We start from the raw sequence: 20,262 nt of genomic DNA, 5'->3' as shown, positions 1-20,262 counted from the left end.
GTGGGAAATTGTGTTCTTCCTCCCACCAAAATTTTAGATGAAGAATTTTCCCCTTGGTTCACACTGGAGACCCAAATCATCACCATGAATTAGTAAGTTATTCATATAACATAGGGAAATTAATCCACTCTCTTTCAGAACTTCTCCACCCTACCTGAGCTGTCTTCATTGGTCAATGAGAGAGAGCAAATTCCTCTACTTTATCTAGCTGGTCCCAGACCAGACTATGCTTCAGATTCAATAAAATGTAAATTCTTTGAGGTCAGATACTGGTTTTTTTATCCAGTATCTGGAACACGTTTAGTACTTTAACAAATCCTTGTTGATTGATTGATCATATCCATTTCCACTTCAGCCCCTGCGCCATTTCCCTTGCCTCATGAACTCTCCCCATCCTTTTATTTCTTGATTTTAGCACAATAATCAAAGCAATACTACCAGGTTATCTAGAAAAGGCATATCAATTGAACTCTCCATCCCTGTGACTCTTCATATTGACTCCCTTCCCTGACCATTCCCTTATTAATGTTCTCTCCCTAGTGAAATGTAAGGCCCTTGAGGGTAGAGACTAGTTCACTTTTGTAGTTGAATGCCAACATTCAGATAGTGCCTGGCATATAATAAATGCTTGCTTAATAAATACTTTTTTCATTCATTCATATTATAGATGGCTATCTTCCATGGTAATGAGAGTAACAGACTAAAGAGCAGCTGGATAATTATATTGACTCACTGAAGTGAATCCAACAAAGCAGTCTTTTGTTTATCTTCGATTTGTCTTCCTTTCTTCTCTTTTTCCTTCCTGTGGACTTTGTATTAGTCTCCTCTCTGTCTCTCAGAACTTCTTCCCTCTTAGTGATAGACTGTGAACTCCTTGAGAGCAGAGACTATCTTTTGTCTTTCTTTGTATTTCCTAGAGCTTAGTACAGTGTCAGGCACATTTGCAGATGCTTAATAAATGTTTGTTGATTGATAACTAGGATTAGAGTTCAACCAAACCATTCCTCTCCTTTTATAAGCAAATGGTCAAATAATTTGCCCAAGACCACACAGGGTTTAAATTGATAGACTTTGACACACTACTACTGAGCAAGTCAACATTTGTTGGGTTCTCATTGTGTGCCAAACATCCAACGAGGCGCTATTGTTGCAGCTAAAGGAATTAGACCACATTGGCCATGCCTTGGAGGAATTTAGGAGACTAGGGAGATTGAGTGCTCTACCTCCTCTGCCTGCCCTGGCCACCCCCCACCCTCCAGCCCTACAAAATATTTCATGATGGAACCAGGGAAGATTTTTGTGGAGTGATATGAGCAAAATACAACTTAAGTATGAAAGAAATAGTTGCTTTCCAAGAAGCAAAATAACAAACAAGGTAGAATTATAGATACAGTCTTTTTTGCCTTTTAAAGGCAAGTAGAGTCTTTTGTAAGGGATCTATTAGAAGTCCAGTAATACAATCTTTCAACCGATTCAAAAATCCCTTCTAAGACACCCATGTCAGATGGTCAGCTAACACTATTTGGATAGGTAAAATGAGAGGGTTGGACTAGAGTAGATTCTCTAAGGTCACATAGTTAGGTGACACAGTGGATAGAGTGATGGGTGTAGAGTCAGGAAGACCTGAGTTCAAATCCAACCTGGCACACTGTGTGATCCTGGACAAGTCCCTTAACCTCTCATATCTTTAGTTGAGGATACAGATGAAGATATTGTTATCCCCATTTATAAAATGAAGATAATAATAGCACCTATCTTACAAGGTGGTTGTGAAGATCAAATGAGATTGCATGTAAAATACATTGCAAACCATAAAGTGCTATATAAATGCTAACTGTTATTATTACTATTATTATCTTTTAACTCTTCAATCTTATGGGATCCAAGAAGGTAAAAGTAATAGAAAGAGCCCTAGATCTAGAAACAGAAAGCTGAATTTGGAAACTGACTTAGTTATTTGCAAGCTGAGCTACTCTGGGCCTCTCTCAGCCTCAGTTTCCTAGAAATAATATTCATAAGATTTTTGTAAGGAAAGATCTTTGTAAACCTTTTTTGTTTGTTTTGCTCCAGGCTTGTGATCTCATTAGAGTGAGAATTCCCCATGAGGAAATTCTCTCTACCAATATAGATCCACAACTCTTCTTTACTTAGAACCTTAGAGAGTTACATGGAGGCATTAGGAAGGTTAAGTGACAAATTCATGGAGTTAATGTGTGTCAAGGCAGGACTGGAACCCAGGTTTATTGATTCCAAGGCTAGTTCTTTATGACATGCTGTCTCTCATTGTACTATATAAATGTAAGGTGTTAGTACTATTCTCCGAGTTAAACACCCTCAATGTGGACATAGTCCAACTTCTAAATGTATTTTTTTCAAATATAGAATCTAGAACTGACATAACACATTAGATGTGGTCCGATTAGTGTGATTATTAATTGCCTGCGACCTGGGCTCTATAATTCTAGAAATACAGCAAAAAATCAATAGCTATTTTCCCCCCAACAGCCTTGTATGGTTGGCGTAATCACACCATATAGAGAGAGAACTATTTCATTCTTTATACTTGTATCCTCAGTGCTTAGCATAGTGCCTGGCTCTCAGTGCTCATAGTAGGCACTTAATAAATATTTATTGATTGATATTAAACTTGTGGTCAACTCAAATCTCAGGACTTTTGCCCATGGATTGCTGTCAGGAAATCTGGTCTCATCTTATATCAGTGAAATTCTCTCATGTCTGTAGGTATGTGTGTGTGTGTGTGTGTGTGTGTGTGTGTGTGTCTATGTGTGTGTATGTGTGTGTGTGTGTACATACACAAAAAATGAACCACCTTCTCCTCCTGGATACTTTCTCCCCTATGGATTTTTGTGACAAGATCCTCTCTTGTATCTCCTAATACCAGTATGGCCATTCCTTCTTACTCTCTTTTGATGGCTTATCCTCTATGCCCCACTACATAACTCTCTCTCTCTCTCTCTCTCTCTCTCTGTGTCTTTCTGTGTGTATTTCTCTCTGTCTCTCCTCTCTCTCTGTCTCTGTTTCTGTCTCTCTCACATATTCAACTATGTTATATGGTACAGAGAGGTCAAGAAGGATGAGGTCTGAGAAAAAAGTCATTGTATGTAATGATTGAGAGCATTTTTGAGAATATTATTTTGGAAGCTATGCAGAAGATGGATTAGGAACTGGAGACACTGGAAGCAGAAATACCAATTAGAAGGTTACTGTGATAGTTCAGGCTAGAGGCTATGAAGGCCTAAAATAGAGTGATTGAAGTGTAAATGAAGAAACCAGGAGAGAATGGTTTGGGGAGAGTGGTTTCAGTAGAGAAGTGATATTGAAAACCAGATTTCAAGATCTATGTCTATACAAACCTATCTGCATCTCTCTCTCTCACTCTCTCTCTCTCTCTCTCTCTCTCTCTCTCTCTCTCTCTCTCTCGCTCTCTCTCTCGTCATGTTGAGGCTTATCAACTTATTAGACACTTCTTATTAGATACCTTACAGACATCATAAATACAATGAGTTCAGAAAAGAACTCACCTTTTGTCTCATACCTGCATGCCCTCTAAACTTCATTTTTGTCATGGGGACTGTCATCCTTTCATTTTTTTAGGTTTTCAACTTTGAATCAGCCTCAGCTTTTCATTTTGACTCACTTCCCTCTCCCATTTGGGATCAGTTATCAAGTATTCTTGATTCTACTTTCACGTTATCTCTTGGATCCCTTTTGGTCTTCATTTACACCACAACCACCCCAGCTCACACCTTCATTACCTCTTTCCTGGACTCATGCAATAGCCTCCTAGTTGGCCTTCCTGCCTCTAGCTCTCTCTTTTCTAATCCACCCTCCACACAGTTGCCAAGGAGATTTTCGTAAAACGTAGGTCTGTCTGTGTCACTCTCCTATCTGAGATGTTTCAGTGGCTACTTACTACTTCTAGTTTTGGAAGTCCTGAGATTATATTTTATATGATTATGCCATGATTTTGTACTCCCCTCTTTGGCATTTAAAACACTTGACAACCTTGCTCCAGCCTACTATTTCAAACAGTTACTAGATGTGTGACTCTGGACAAGTCATTTAACCTTGTTTGTCTCAGTTTCCTCATCTGTAAAATGAGCTCGAGAAGGAAATAGCAAAACCACTCCAGTATCTTTGCCAGGAAAATCCCAGATGGGTCAAGAAGAGTTGGACATGACTGAAATGACTGAACAACAACAGCTGTTCCAGGCTTGTTACACATCTGATTAGATTTCCTAATTAGACATTAGGAATGCTGAAGGTTGTAAGGGGCAAAGACAGAGATCATGAAAAGTGAGGGGAAGGCACTTTTGGGTGGAAAAGAAGCATTCCATATCTTTGAAAGGATTCTGAGCTTTAAGTAATTCGATTGCACAAGAAGAGGCCAGCAGAATAATGAAATTGTCCCAGGTCAAATACTGCTACAGTACTTTTGTCTTGAGCAGCTCGTTTTGAACAAGACTGCAGGAATCTGGGAAAAATAACTGGGATTATAGATTAGGCTGAGGTCTCTCATTGAGGGAATCCAGCTTTGACCATTTGGAAGAATTGTCAAATAGGAGAGACTATACCTTTCCAACCCTGCTACCTGGGAGGTGACAGACCTCAGAGCTAATGCTCAGAAGGAGTAAAATTAGAGAGGCTTCTGCCAATCCTAAGTTAAGGGTCTCTGCCCTTTCTGAAAGAGACCAATAGTATTCCAGCTGAGAGCATAGTAGCACACAGCTAGGTTTGAATAGAGGTGGTAGAGACTACAGTTGCCTAAGAGATGCCCAAGGAATCCAGTCAACATATATACAAAGACACCAAACTCTGTGAGAAGTCTGTGTAGGAACTAAGCAGTCAGTTGGTTAATAAACATTTATTAAATACCTCCTATGTGCCAGGCAATCTGCTAAGCACTGGGGATATAAAAAGAAGCAAAAGATAGTCCCTGCTCTTAAGGAGCTCACAATCTAGTATATGAGACAATAAGCAAATACATAGAAACAAGCTATATACAGGATAAATAGGAAATAATTAACTGAGGGAAGGCATCAGAATTAAGAGAGGTTGGGAAAAGCTTCCTGTAGAAGAAGGGCTTTTAGTTGGGCCTTAAAGGAAGCCAGGGAAGGTCGTAGGTGGAGATGAGGTGGGAAGAGGATTCAGACATGGGGGAAGGACAGAGAAAATGTCCAAACCTGAAAGATGGAGTAGTAGAATAGGTAGGAGGGCAGTGTCATTGGATGAAAAAGTACATAGAGTGGGGAAGATGTAAGATGCAAAAAGACTGGAAAGGTAGAAGGCTAGATTATGAAAGGCTTTGAATGCCAAACAGAGGGTTTTGTATTTGATCCTGGAGGCCATAAGGAGCCACTGGAGTTTATTAAGTGGGGGAGAGGTACGTGTGTGACATGATCAGAACTGAGCTTTAAAAAAATCATCCTCATGACTAACTTTGATAGACTTAGCTCTTCTCAGCAATGCAAGGATCTAAGACATCTCCAAAAGTCTCATGATGGAAAATGTTATCCACATTCAGAAAAAGAACTATGGAGTTTGAATGCAGATTGAAGCATACTATTTGATCTTCTTTTTTCTTCTGTTATGTTTTGTTTCTTCTTTCTTGTGGCTCTTCCTATTAGTTCTAATTCTTCTTTACAACATGACTAATGTGAAAATATGTTTAATAGGAATGTATATGTAGAGCCTATATCAGATTGCATGCTGCCTTGGGGAGGGGGAAAGGAAGGGAGGGGGAGAAAATTTAAAACTCAAAAGCTTATGGAAATGAATGTTGAAAACTAAAAACAAATTGATAGAAAAAAATCATTCTCAGTGGCTGAATGAAGGCAGAATTGCAGTGGGGAGATACTTGAGGCAGGCAGACAGACCAGCATGAGGTAATGAGGGCCTGCACCAGAATGGTGGCAGTAATAGAGGAGAGAAGGGCATAAATATGAGAGATTGCAAAGATGGAGCCAACAGGCTTTAGCAACATCTTGGATATGGGGGGTTAGAGAAAGTGAAGAATCCAGGATGACTCTTAGGTTGTGAGCCTGAGGGACTGATTGGGAGGATGGTGTTGCCCTCACTTAACCTCTCTGGGCTTTGACATACTCTTTCTAGCATCGTCTTTCTATGGCTCTATGGTCTTGTTTTCCCCACGTCCCTAATACAATCCCCTTACTCCCCCCACAACCCCTGCCCAGCTTATCTGACCAATGTAATGGCTGTGGGGAGGTGTTTACTTGACACATTTAAACAGGTTAGGGGAGAGTCAGAAGCCAAGTTGTAGCAATAGCATCTGGCAACAACTTTTGTCTTTGAACTAGGAAAGGGGAAAAATGGACTATTATGTTTCATTTCCTCAGCTTCCTCTTAATATAGCCCAGTCTTGTTGCTTCAATCAATATGAAGAATTAGGAGACTATGATTACTGCATCTTAATCCAGCAGAATTACTGGCCAGGGGAATGTTTCCCTATGTCCAAGTCAATGATTTCTTTTTTGGCAAAGTCAACTCCGGAGAACAACGAGATCGACACACAAGGCATAGCCCCTGGAAAGGAGATACTGCACCTAAGGTAGCTTTGACAAGGAAACACATCCCCCTCCCCCCAGCAAATCAGGAGGGTTTTTATTCAGGGCAATAATATGGTAGAGATATGTCTGAGAAGCTTATGGTGAGCAGATGGTAGAAGAAAGACTATTATTCCCTTCCAGGACCAAATATAGTTCCCCAAACAAGAGTCAAGCAGCAAGCAAGGGGGTGAATGGGAAGGGGGAGAATTAGTTTAGCTTTAAAAGAACCATCAACCCAACCCAGGGGTCTTTGTTCCTCAGGCTTCTTCTATCTCTCAAAGAGAACCCAGGCCTCATGGGATATGCAGAAGGGATGCCTGACACAAACCTTGTTGTTTGGTATAAAGCACTGCCCACATCACCAGGGAGAACCACAGAGAGCTCAGCTTGTCACCAGCTGAAAACCAGATGTGAATGCTGATCCTGACAGGAAGGAAGAGGCTTATATGGGAGCAAGCACCACTCTGACAGATATCAGAGAGCTTTTCAACATCTGGTTCTACTGAGCCAGCCCTAGACAGCTCCTTCTTGGATAGATATTATTAAACCTACAAGCTGTGCTAAAGACCAAGGGAATGGGTCATGGAGCTACTCAGGGCTTGTCATTTCAAGACATGGTTTTGGGTGGGTTTTTTTTTTTTTTGGAGGGGAGGAAAGGAAAGTGGGGCGGGCCACTGGATATTTATGGCATTGTTCCAGGCACTAACACAGTTGATCAAAAGGTGACACCAAGTCACTGCCTTCTAGCAACTTAGCCAAAGAAAAGGGATATATGGAGATTCTTGTAAAGTAAGGCATTTTTAAACACTTGAAACACACACCAAAAAAAACAAAACAAAACAAAAAGAGGCCTGTCAAGTCCCAGTGTTAGAAGGAAACTAGTAGGAAGAAGGAAACATGACAGCTCCCAGAAAAGGAACAGCTAGAGTGATGAGACCTCTGTTTCATGGTTAACAGAGCCAGATGAAGGCAGAAGCATGAAGAATGGAACTCATCTGCTGAAGGCAGGAACTTATTGGCAGAAGCAGGCCAAGGTAAACTGACCTATGACCTTTTAAATTAGAGAGACCTGTGGCAAGGGAACTCTACTACAGTATTTCTGGGAAAATAATAACAATAGCTAGCATTTATATAGTGCTTTAAAGTTTGCAAAACACTTTACAAATGTTATCTCCTTGGATCTTTACAATAATATTATTATTCCTATTTTATAGATGAGGAAACTGAGGCTGAGAGAGGTCATGAATTACCCAGAGTCCCATAGATTTTAAAGTGTCTGAAGCAGGATTTGGACTTAGAATGGAGGGTCTGTAGAACAAGCAACCCAGGAGGTATAGCCTCTAGCCCTTTGGAAGGGGCTTTCGTAAGCAACAATTTATTACCCCTAGACCTCAGGATGGTAGAGACAGCTCTAGGTAGTACTACCTCCATCTTCCTTTTGGGGACAGAGATCATTTTCAGCACAGCAGAGGTCCAAGCAAGCATAAGGGGTTTGTGGTCTTGTCCACTTTCCTCATTCTTCATGTAACTGTGTATCATTTTCAGGGGGCAGGAGAGTGGGGTTAGGAAATTACATCTTTGAAAAGATTATTGTTAAAGCTGAAAGATGACCCTCCTTTCAGCGCAAGCTAATTGGCACCAGGACCTGGCATTCAAATATTTCCTTAAATGAACAGAAACTAGCCATATATAAAAAAGACGAAGAAATTACTTTTTTTTTTTTTAAGGTAGCCAGAGGAAGAAAGGGGAAAGACTGGGTAAGCTGAAACAAACACAGTACAATGGCATGAGTCTAGCCTGTGATTTTAAAAAATGTTTTTTGGAGGTTGCTCTTATGCCAACCTTTTCTACTTATTCAATGTGCTTTGGATAACATTGGGCAACTCTGGGCAACAGCAATGCAGTGTACAAAAAACCACATTTATGGTATTGCTCTAAAGTATTTTAAGTAATCCTATTGTTCCTGACAATGTTGTCTGGAAAAGCAGGGAGCCTAGGAATTAAATCACAGGTCTACCATCATGTTTTGGAACATAGACTATGTAAGGACTATCGCTCTTTCCTTCTGAGAAAGGAATGAAATGCAACGGTTGCTTTTTCTCTCCTCCCCCTCACTCCCCCCTTTTCTTTAGGCTGGGGAGTAGGTAGTTGGGGGTTGAAGCCAGACAGTTCACTTTCACAGATAACAGAGCTCAACTCACTAGCCCCCAGATGGTGGAGGTCAGGGTTTGTGGTCTGTGAATATTACCATCAAACTAATCTTTTGGATTTCTTTGGAAATTAGCTGGAGGTACATAAACAGATACTTATTGTAAATAGTATAAAGGGCATGTAGAAATGAGAGAAAGGGCAGCTGAGATTAACTGGGCCTCTAGACATATTCACCAATCTGAATGCTTTTTGGAATCTTTTCTGCCTTCTGCATAAATTAACTGGCTAGTGATGGGGCCAGAATGGTGGAGTGAAAAGATGACTGGACCTGGAATCAGGAAACTTGGCTTTGACTCCCCCACCACTCAGTGTGTGAGTATAGTCAAGCCATTTAACTTCTCAGGGCCTCAGTTTCCTAATCTGGACAGAGCCATAGTAAGGAAAGTCTATTTCACACTTGAAAGCATGACATTAATGTGAGTTATGATGCTAATTTCTGATCTAATCCACTCTAGAAAGTAATGGCTATGCTTTTCTGGTACTTAAGTAATATTCTCCTCCAATGATCCGAATCATGGGCCCACAACCCCTTTCTCAATAGTTGTGGGTTAGAAACATGGCTGTTTATACTTCTTATATTTACAGGGAATAAGTAGGTAATAATGATTATATATATATATATGTATAAAATATATATAAAGTAATAATCATATCTAGCATTTATATATCACTTGAAAGTTTGCAAAGAGCTTTACTTACAGTATCCCCTTTGATCCTAACAACACTGTGAGGTGTCATTATTACCAAATTGTCATTTTACCAAGGGGGGAACTAAGGGTGGGAGAGGTTAACTGATTTGCCCAAGGTCACATAGCTAAGTAAGTGTCTCAGGCAGGTTTTGAACTTGGAGTTTCTCTCTGATGTGCCACCTTGCTATAGTCCTTTTGGTATGTTGGAGGACAGAGGCCGTACCAAATACCCTGCTGCTAAGACCTCCAGAGCCCTAGGCATTGCCTTTGGACTCCTAGGCTTTGCCATCCACCTACCCACTGAATCCCAAGGACTACTAGATGTCTCCATCTGCCCTGCAGATAAACCCACTTTATCTGTATTCTTTCCCATAATTAATAATTGTGCTCCTCGGGCACGGAATGTCTTGCTTTTTTATTTGCATCCCCAACTCTTAGTAAAGTGCTTGGTATGTGATAAGTTCTTAATGTTTTTTTCATTGATCGATCGATCGATTCACTCATCAGTGCAAATCAACTCATTGAGGTATTGTCCATGTCACTGTATACATTCTCCCAGTGGTCGGTCTGACTTGTAGAAGGTTTCCCCTAGATCTTTTAACATTGTGAGAATATCATTGAACACGAGAGGCAACATTACCACCAATATGTAATTGGCTACTCTTTTTTTTTTTTAGCCATATAGCTATCTGAGAATGATCTTTACATTGCTTCTATGTAATGCTTCATTTGTAATGTTTCAGACTATTCCTATCCATTGTGCACCTCTCTGTTGCCTTTTGGCTTAGCTTTAATTTCAGTTATTTGGAGACTGTGGTATTCTATGACTTAGTCATACAATATTACAGGAAAAATACCGATTTTGAAAACGTAGGCCTTTATTTCATAGAGAAGTTTGGGGCCATTTTTTAAATCAATTTTTTTGATTCCACAATTTCCCAAATTTTGAATTCCATAATTTCCCAAAGGCAAACCAGCCTATTCTCCTCCTGTTGCTCTATTCTGAGCCCAGTTCATCATCTGTTGGCAGTGTCTATCCAAAGTACATGTTATTGATGGAAAAGTTCTCTCATTAGTCCATCCAACTGCATACTTGTTTCTTCCTATGTGGATAGTTGGGCCAAACTCTTTTGAGTGATTATGGATTTCATTTAGAAGGCTCTGCATTATTCCAGGGTATGATGTCATCAGCACAATATCATCCCTAAATAGGGGCACTGGGAGGACCTTATCATCTATAACGAATTCCTCTTCCACTTCATTTCTGCACAGGGTATTCTCCATGGTAGCGACAAACACCTTTGACAAGAATATGCTCCCCTGCTTTATGCTTTGCTTGAAATGAGTTAACTAGAGGGTTGTTGAAGAAAGTTATTTTTGTGGTTACAGCTGTGAAGAAATCTTGTATGATTTTGACAAGGAAGAGGAGTTACCTTTTTGGAAAGCCTCTAAAGTGGCATTTTGTACTCCTTATGGCATGTAAATACTTTCTGTCTAGATCTAGAACATTAAGTATAATGAGACTTTGTATTCTTTTCAGCTTTTTGGCAATTGCGTAACTGTAAAGATGTGGTCCACTTTCACAAATGATATCCAGAAGACCACTTATTTAGTCACACAATTGATTAAAAGATGTAGAAAAAACAAGATTCCACTGTATTTACTGTTTTTTCCCCTCTTGTGACTTTAAATGGTGTCCTAAACATGTGTGTAGATTATCCTCATTAAGATTTTGTGGAGATAGAAAAGTAAGCAGTAGTTCCTGATATTTTCATGGCCATTTGGGGGGGGGTGAATAGTAAGGTCTATGGGGTTTTTTTTCCTCCCAAGTGTTTGGTGTCTCTCCCTCCCCTTTCAAATATCTTGAGAACCATTCCTTCAAAATCCCCCAAATTGATTTATCTCCCAGACTTCCATTCCTTCTATATATACTTTGTAGCCCAGGGGTGGGGAACCTGCAAACTCGAGGCCACATATAGCCTTCTAGGTCCTCAAGTGAGGTTCTTTGACTGAATACAAACTTCGCAGAATAAATCCCCTCAATAAAAGGATTTGTTCTGTAAAACCTAGACTCTGTCAAAAGGCCGCACCCAAGGACCTAGAAGGCCACGTGTGACCTCGAGGTTGCAGGTTCCCTACCTCTGGCTAGGCCAACTTATCTTCCCATTGTTCCCATTTAGTACCAATTGTACATCCTCATGTACATTGGGGACTGTGATATGAAAGTACAAATGTGGTTCTGCTGTCATTCGTGGAGAAAATAATTCACTATAGAAATCTTGACAATTCTTTCCCAATTTCATTTGTTTATTGTCCTTCCTAAATCTTTCTTAAATGTTCTTCTTCAGTTACTTTTCGTTCATGCCCAACTCTTTTTTTTTTTTTTGCAAAGATACTGGAGTGGTTTGCCATTTCCTTTACCAGCTCATTTTACAGATAAGGAAACTGAGGCACACAGGGTTAAGTGACTTGCTTAGGGTCACACAGCTAGTAAATGTCTGAAGCCAGATTTGAACTCAGGAAGATGAGTCTTTCTGACCCCAGTTCCAGTATTCTATCCACTGAGTCATCTAGCTGCCCCCTGAAATGCCCTTGGATTGTATTATTTCATTTGATCATCATAGCAAGGCTCTGAGGTAGGTGCTATTCTTATCTCTATTTTATAGATGGGGAAACTGAGACCCAGAGAAGTTAGGTGACTTGCCTAGGGTCACATAGCTAGTAAATATCAGAAGCTGTATTTGAACTCAAGTCTATCCCGTTCTAAGTCCTATACTCTACCCACTATGTCATCTGGTGACCTCTATTTATGAGATGGCCAGGCTCAAGATAGCCAGTATAGAGAGGCTTATCACCAGTAGTCTAACTTTTTTGTGATAATCTCTTTGGCCATAGAAACCCATGAAACAAATTGCCCACTGTCTTATTTGATACTCCTCTGCTTGTAGAGTGATGGTGGCAAAATAGCTGAAAAGTGGCTTCCAAGATGATTGCAGTTTATGTGCCAACATCCTTTGCAAGCAAGGAGGAGGTAGAGAATTTCTGTGAAAAACATGATAATACTCAATACATTAAGTCAACATATGCTTGAATACTTACTCAATGACCTCAGTGCAAAAATGGGCATAGATAGGGAAATACAAATTCAGTAGTGATAAATATTAAGCCCTGCTTCGATATCTTCTGGGATCTTAAGACTTTGAGATCTCACCAGTGGACCACAAGTTCAGGTATGGTCAACCAAACTAGAAAGTATGGGCCTATTGGGGCAGCTAGGTGGCGCAGTGGATAGAGCACTGGTCCTGAAGTCGGGAGGACCTGAGTTCAAATCTGGCCTCAGAGCAAACACTTGACACTTACTAGCTGTGTGACCTTGGGTAAGTCACTTAACCCCAATTGCCAAAAAAAAAAAGAAAGTATGAGTCTACTCAGGGATGTGCCACTAAATGTTTAATAACTGGCTTGCACCTCTCCCCGTCTCCCCCAGTCTATTCATGACATGCTTTTTAATTTTAATCTGCATCATTGACATTTTCTCTATCACTTTTAGAAGTTTAGACAATCAACAACACAACAAATCAAGCCCTGATTTGTCATAATTTCTGAGATACAAATGCTCACCCTGAAACTTAAATTATTGGATCTTGAGCTGTTTGGAGCTAGCTCCTGCACATTCCTGGGCCCAGCGATGGTCTGACTATATGTCTGCTGCTCGTTGACCCACCTAGCCAAATTTAATTATCAGGTTAGCTGTAGGAGATCATTTTTGTTGTTGTTGCAACTCTTAAAAACTTAGGAGATCGTTATTAACCAGTCACTTAAGTATTTATTGAGTCTACTGTGAGCTAGTGCTAGAAAAAAGAAAAACCAGTCTCTGCCCTCAAGGAGTTTACATTCTAATGAAAAAGACCACATTTAGAAATCAGGACACACAAGATAAAATCGGAGTAAGAGAAGATAACTTTAGAAGGGACAGCAGCAACAGCTGGGGAAAACAGGAGAGGAGGTAGTGCTTGATTTGAGCCTTAAAGGAAGCTAGGGGATCTAAGAGTCAGAAGTTGGAAGAGGGAGCATTCCTAGCATAAGGATAGCAAATGCAAAGTCTCAGAGGTGAGAGATGGAGTGTTATGTGTGACAAACAGCAAACAGGCCAGTCTGGTTAGAGCGGTAAGTACATGGATGGGAGCAGAATGAAAAGATTAGAAAGGTGGGAGGGAAGAATGCACCTGGTTTTGAGGACCTTCAAATGCCAAACAAATTAATATTGAATCCTATAGATAACAGGAAGCCACTGGATTCTATTGCATAGGGAAGAGGTGACATATTTTTTAGGACCTATTTTTTTTTTTTTTTAGGAAAAATCACTTCAGCAGTGGAGGATGGATTGGAGTGCAGAGAGACACTTGAGGCAGGCAAATTAATTTGAAAGCTATTGCAATAGTCCAGCTGAGAGGTGATGAGGGTCTGAACCTGGGTAGTGACTATGTGAGTGGTGAGAAGTGGATATATGTAGGAATCATTGTGGAGATAGAAATGATAAGATTTACAAGAAATGTCAAGATTTGGCAGTCTTGAGTGCATCTGAGTGGGAAATGTTGTTTTGTTTAGGCACATAGAGTTTGAGATGCCTGTAGGACATCCAGTTCAAAATGTTCAACATGTATCTGGTCTTTCAGGACTGGAACTCAGAAGAGATTAGGGCTTGATAATAGATCTGGGAACCCATTTGATAGCTATCATAATTGAAACCACGGGAACTGATGAAGTTGCCAAGTGAGAGGGTACAGAGAGAAAAGCTAGCTGCCTTGGGTCAAAGATTTGGGAGACACACACAAAAACTAAGTGTCACATGGAAGAAGACCTAATGAAAAAGAACAAGAAGTAATGATCAGACACATAGGAGGAACACTAAGCCAGAGCAGCCACAAAAGCTCCGAGATGAGAAAGTATCTAGAAGAAGGAGATGGTCAACAGTGTCAAATGCTACAGAGAGGTCAACAAGAATGAGTTCTGAGAAAACAAAAAGTCATTGGGTGGGGAAATCAAGAGATCATTGGTAAATCTGAAGAGCAATTGTGGTTTAGTGATGAGGTTGGAAAAGAGATTGCAGAAAGTTTAAAAATGAGAGAAGTAGAAGCACTAGTTGTGGGGTGGCTTTTTCAAGGAATTTAACAGAGAAAGGAAGGAGAAATAAAGGATGATCCCTTGGTGATCATGGTATATTCTAATGTGGGTTTAAGGATGGGGGAATCATGAGTGTTAGTAGGTAATGCAGAAGGAACCAGTATACATTGAGTATTGAGGATGATAATGGGGTGAGGGCAGGAGAAGAGAGGAAAAGATTGGATCAAGGGTATTTGTAGAGAGATTGGATTTGGCAAAATGAAGAGTTGTCTTATGGTAGTGAAGATGGTAGTAAAGGTGGGAATAGTGTGAGAGGAAGTCAGAGAAATGTAGGAAGAGGAGGAGGAAGAAAGAGAGCTCTTGGCAAATGGCCTCCATGTTTTTGGTAAAGTATGAGGTGAGGGACTCAGTAGAGTAGGGGTTGAGAGCGGTTAGGGAAATTTGAGGAGACAAAGCTTGGAACAGTTGCTGTGCTAAGTTGATTAGGGAATTAATTAGGGAGAAGTAGTAGGATTGCCTTGCTATGGCAAGAACTCAATTGAGATCAACTAGTATATATTTATAGTGGACCCAGTAAACAGTTTCTTAATTTCCTCTAGTCCTTTTCAGCAGTGTGTGAGTAGGATCTAAGGATGTGGATGATGGGAATAATCCAGGGACAGGGTTTGGAAAGGTGTGATCACCAATCGGAAAAGTGAACAACATACTCGAAAATAGAGAATAGTGTAGATTTGAACTGGTTCACCACGAAGTGAAGATTGGGAAGGGAAGAAATTGCAGCCAGAGCAGGGGTGATAGCCTGGGATAGTACTGAGGAATGGAGAGATTGGAAGTCACAAGTGAGCATGAAGAGTAAATTTATGAGTAAGCCATAGGGAAAGATGTAAAGATAAAAAGATTTTGAATAGATAAAGGCAATTCAGGTTTCTGGAATGTGGAAGTGGAACATGTGTGGCAAGATCAAGGGTATGGCCATCCCTGTGAGTAGCTCAGGTGAGGTGGGAGTTGAGTAGGTCGAACAATTGAAAAGTTAAGATATTAAAGGGAACACCAACATACATTCTGAAGTCTCTTAAAATGAGGAAAGGAGGTGCTTGCTTTGGCAGCACATATACTAAAATTGGAACAATACAGAGAATATTAGCATGGCCCCTGCACAAGGATGACACACAAATTCGTGAAGTGTTCCATATTTTTAAGGGGACAAGAGAGCAGGACAAGAGGGCAGATTTGGGGAGGGGGTAATTAGAAGCAAACACTTCTAAGAAGGGACAAGGTCAAAAGAGAGAATAGAATAAATGGGGGGGTGGGATAGGATTAAGGGAAATAGAGTTAGTTTTTCACAACATGACTACTATGGAAGTGTTTTGCATGACTATACATGTATAACCTGTATTGAGTTGCTTGCCTTCTCAATGAGAGTGGGTGGGGAGGGAAGAAGGGAGAAAATTTGGAACCCAAAGTTTTAAAAACATGTTAAAAAAATTGTTTTCACATGCAACTTGAAAATAAGATATACAGAAAATGGGTTATAGAAACCTATCCTACTCTACAGGAAAATTGAAGAGGAAGGGGATAAGGGGGGGGAGAGATAGAAGGGAGGGCAGATTAGGAGAAGGGGTATTCAGAATGCATGCCATCTTTGGGTGGGGGGAGGGGCGAGATGGGGTGAAAATTTGGAACTCAAAATCTCGTGGAAGTGAATGTTGAAAACTAAAAATAAATTAATTAATTAAAAAAAATGAGGAAAGGAGATATGATAGAGAGGAAGAGATGAAGCACCGAACTCACTGAGAAAGGAGGGAGAACGTCCTAGGGGTCAGTAGGTAATAGCTACCAAATCTGGACTGAGTAATAAATTTGGATTGGATGGACCTCAAAAAAAGAGTTTGTTGAGTGATGGTGATAAAGGGAGTCTGGGGAGCATGCTACCCGACTACAATCAATCACCGAGGAAGAGAGTAATGGGTGAAGGTTCGACTATAGCTGGAAGGGCTACAAAGGGAAGCAGCGTCATCAGGAGAGAGCTAGGTCTCAGTTAATTGCAAAAGATGGAGAGAAGAATTTTCAGATGAAAGCAAATTTGTTTACTATACAGGAAGCATCCTAAAGGGCACAGTGGAAGGCTGGGAGGGGGCGGGTAGATTTGGAGTGGGGCATTGAGGAGGGAAGGTAGGGAATGACAGAGTAACGGCTGAGGTTGGGGAATGGGGCTTGTTCTTTAGTAACCAAGGGTTCTGAATCACAAGGGTGGAAAGAGGAGCAGGTTGGGAGTATGCTACCATTGAGGAATAAGTCCATGCAGAGTAACAGTGAAATCTGCTAATAAAAGCTGGTGATGGTTTGTCCCAATCCTGAAGTCACTCTCAGAGAAGGACTCGTCTGGTCTGGAAGTCTAGCAAGCTGGCAGGAGGTGATTTGTCCTAGTCTGAAAGTCACATCCCTTCCCCAGTCCCCAGTTCAGGACCCGGCCAAATTGTATTAAGGTAGTGGTCTATCTATACTGGAAAATAACAAAACAATAAATCTTTGAAGTAGGTAATTATAAGTATCATAGTTTCCATTACACTAATATTAATCTTCTGCAGAAATAGACATTGTCACAACTTAATCCTACCTCAAAAAAAAAAAAAAGAAAAAAAGGCAAACTCAAACCTAAACTCTAAATTCTGGCAGCATAATTGCACATTGGAAACTTGGAAGCCAATTGGTGCATTTTTTATCCATAGCTGATCATTGTGAACTAGGATAAATTGGAATATAAACATAATCTGAATGCTGAAGAAAGATCTGCAGAAACATTTGATCATCATCTCTGAGAATAGTAACAGGAAACTATCATGAGTTGTCTCATCTTTCTTATTCTTTAGCACAGCAAAAAGCTACCCTTGCTTGTGAAATGCAAGCCTAGAACTGGCCTACCCCTGGAATGGAAATTCAAAGGAGATTCTGCTTTGGCCTCAGTGTGTCTCCATAGCCAGCCTTCTGAGGCGGTAGTAATAGCAAACCTGCTTTCAGTTAGTGAGCTAGGGGCAGAATTTCAAAATTTCAGGGGAAAAAAAAGAAGTGTTGCTGAAAATCTCCTTACTGTCTAATTTGATCAGGAAACTAAAATTAAGCATTTTGTTGAATGAAAAAGACCTGGGGTTGTGTTTGGATAAAGCTGCTTGGATGCAAACCTAAACACCACTGTGTTGGGACAGCCTAGTTAATACGGGTCACCAATATTAACTTCTACATCCTTCTTTGTGTAGGGTAGTGTTTCAATGTTTTAACCAATGAATCACCCCAAAAATGCTGTTTTTTATTTGGAAAGCCCTGGTAACTCGGTAAGGCATTTCACTTTTATCTGTCCTTAGAAATATTATTGAGGGCCCTGGCAGAACAAACCCTAAGAAATTAAATCCGTATGTACACTACAATAAAAATCGGCCTTTACATTATTGCTGATCATAGGAATTCAGTGTTTATAATTTACATTCTTTCCCATACTTTTCTGTTTTTCAGAAGTGAAGAGCGGAGGTTTATGGCCTTCCCAGATCATAAATCAGATTCCTGAGGGCAGAGGGAGCTTCAGGCTGCCCCCTGGTGTGAGGAATTGCCAGCCAAAGGAGCAGCTTCAGAGCAGAATCCTTACAAAAGCACTAGAAAAAGAGCTCAAAACAAGATACAGAATAGGAGTTTTGGAAACTGGAGTCTTGAATGACTTTTAAAAGGCCACTGAAAAGAGTGATGTCAAATCCAGAGGCAGATTCTGCTTACCACAAGACATAAGAAAAGCTCTGGGCTTACTTAATGATGGGTTCCACCTATTACTCTTTCCACTGAGGACATGTCCAGTTAATCGCAAATGAAGCCAACATCCGGAGAGCTGCTTGGTGGTGTAACCATCTATAAAAATTAGAGTCTGAGATCATCAGGCCCCAACTAGTCTGGGGGTGGAGAAGAGGGAAAGAGGGAGTAGTCTAAATACTGGCTGTCCAGGGCTACAAGTGATCTGAGAGGGAAAAAGAGGGAGACAGATAGAATCAGTGACTGCCCACGTATTCCCAGTCCTCAGATGGGCTTTGTCTAAGTCATCACGTCCATGTCCCTCCTGCAATTATTCCAAAGGGCTTTTGCCTATAACAATACAAGTTGAGGTCTCTAAAGGTATGGGCGGGGTTCTGCTTTCCCCAGGTTAAACCTTTAAAATCCATAATCATTCCCCGATATGTGCAGTCAGTGAAGAAAACTAACCAAGGTTTATTTTTGCCAGGTTAGTGGGAACGAGGTTTACAATCCAGATTTTCCAATGGGCACCGTACTACATAAATCCTGCTTGTAACCTGATAGTATAATTAAAGCTATCATATGCATACTTTATTCATGAAAATGCATTTGGTTCTTAATTCCCAGATTTTATTTTTTTAAAAAAAAATTGCAAACCTTTCTTCCTAAGAGCACAGCTGGACAACTAGAACAGTGACACACACTGGTTGTATTCAATACAGGATAAGAGAGCCACAAGCTTAGCATGGTCGTGAGACTGAAGCACAAAAGCAGGACAGGCAGTTACCACTAGCACGGCTACATACCTCCACTACTCAGAGAGTCCTCTCCCTGTTGAGGAGGTATTTCTTTATTGGTGCTTCAGTGTTTACAGGCACCCTGGAGTATGATTTCCAGGATCAGTAACAAAGAATGAAAGATAATTAATACTCGGGGCACAATGAGCACAGGGCCCAATACTGTTCTGTGGCTGAGATGGTTGCATCAGCTGTGAAAGCAAAGACCTCTGGCAATTTCTATTGTCTGAATGATGCCACTGTATTCAGCCACATCTATGGGAAAAGGAATTGACTTGCCAACATCCTCCTTTTCGCTCCAAAAAGAAAATAATGCTGTATGGGCCAGGAGTGAATTTTTTAATGTCTACATTTAGAAAACATCCATATCCCCTCTCAAACCAACCAGTTATTCTGTATACAGAGTTTGAATTCAACTTGATTTGACAAACATTTATTAAGCACCTACTAGTGCATTGCACTGTTCCAGGTGCTGAGAATACAAGGATTAAACAAGACAAAAGTCCCTGCCCTCATGGAGCTTACAATCTAGTTAAGGGGTATGACAAATTCACAAATAACTATAATACAAGTTATATGATAAATGCATAGGATAAGCCCAAAGTCACTGGCAACGAGACCTTTGGGAAGAGAGATCATTTCTAACTGGAGGGCGGGTGGCGGTGTCAAGGAAGACTTGATGGAGGTAACACTTGGACTGGGCCTTAAAGAAGGGGGAGAATTAAGTAGGCGGGAAATGGAGGCAGAGACCATTCCAAGCACAGGGCACAGCATGTACAGACGCATGCAGTCAAGTAATCTGGTTTGGCTGGAATGCAGAGTGTGTGGAGAGCAGGAAGCTGGAAAGGAAGGTTGGCACCCAGTCATGTAAGGTCTTGAAGGCCAACCTAAGAAGTTCTGTATTATATCCTATGGGAAATGGGGAGCAAATGGAGGCTTTTGAGCAGAGGAGTTACACAATTGGGCTGTATAGTATAAAGATTTCATTGGCAGCTATGGGGCAAATGACCTGGAAAGGGAAAAAACCAGAGGCAGAGAGAACTGTAAGGAAACAGTTACAATGTTCTGGTGGGAGCTAACTGC

The 20,262-nt window shown here is 40.6% G+C and overlaps 1 non-coding gene across 1 annotated transcript; it reads left to right on the top strand.

Annotated features, from left to right (window-relative positions):
- Window positions 1-15,701: 15,701 nt before the first annotated feature.
- On the top strand, window positions 15,702-15,808 carry LOC114034368. The gene has a single exon (XR_003568090.1). It is a non-coding gene; the product is annotated as a U6 spliceosomal RNA (small nuclear RNA).
- The last annotated feature ends 4,454 nt before the right edge of the window (window positions 15,809-20,262 follow it).

The sequence above is a fragment of the Vombatus ursinus genome, unplaced genomic scaffold (assembly GCF_900497805.2).
Source record: "Vombatus ursinus unplaced genomic scaffold, bare-nosed wombat genome assembly UNPS02008961.1, whole genome shotgun sequence".
NCBI lineage: Eukaryota > Metazoa > Chordata > Mammalia > Diprotodontia > Vombatidae > Vombatus > Vombatus ursinus.
Note: the sequence above shows the minus strand (reverse complement) of the source record. Positions and strands in the feature narration are given on the sequence as shown.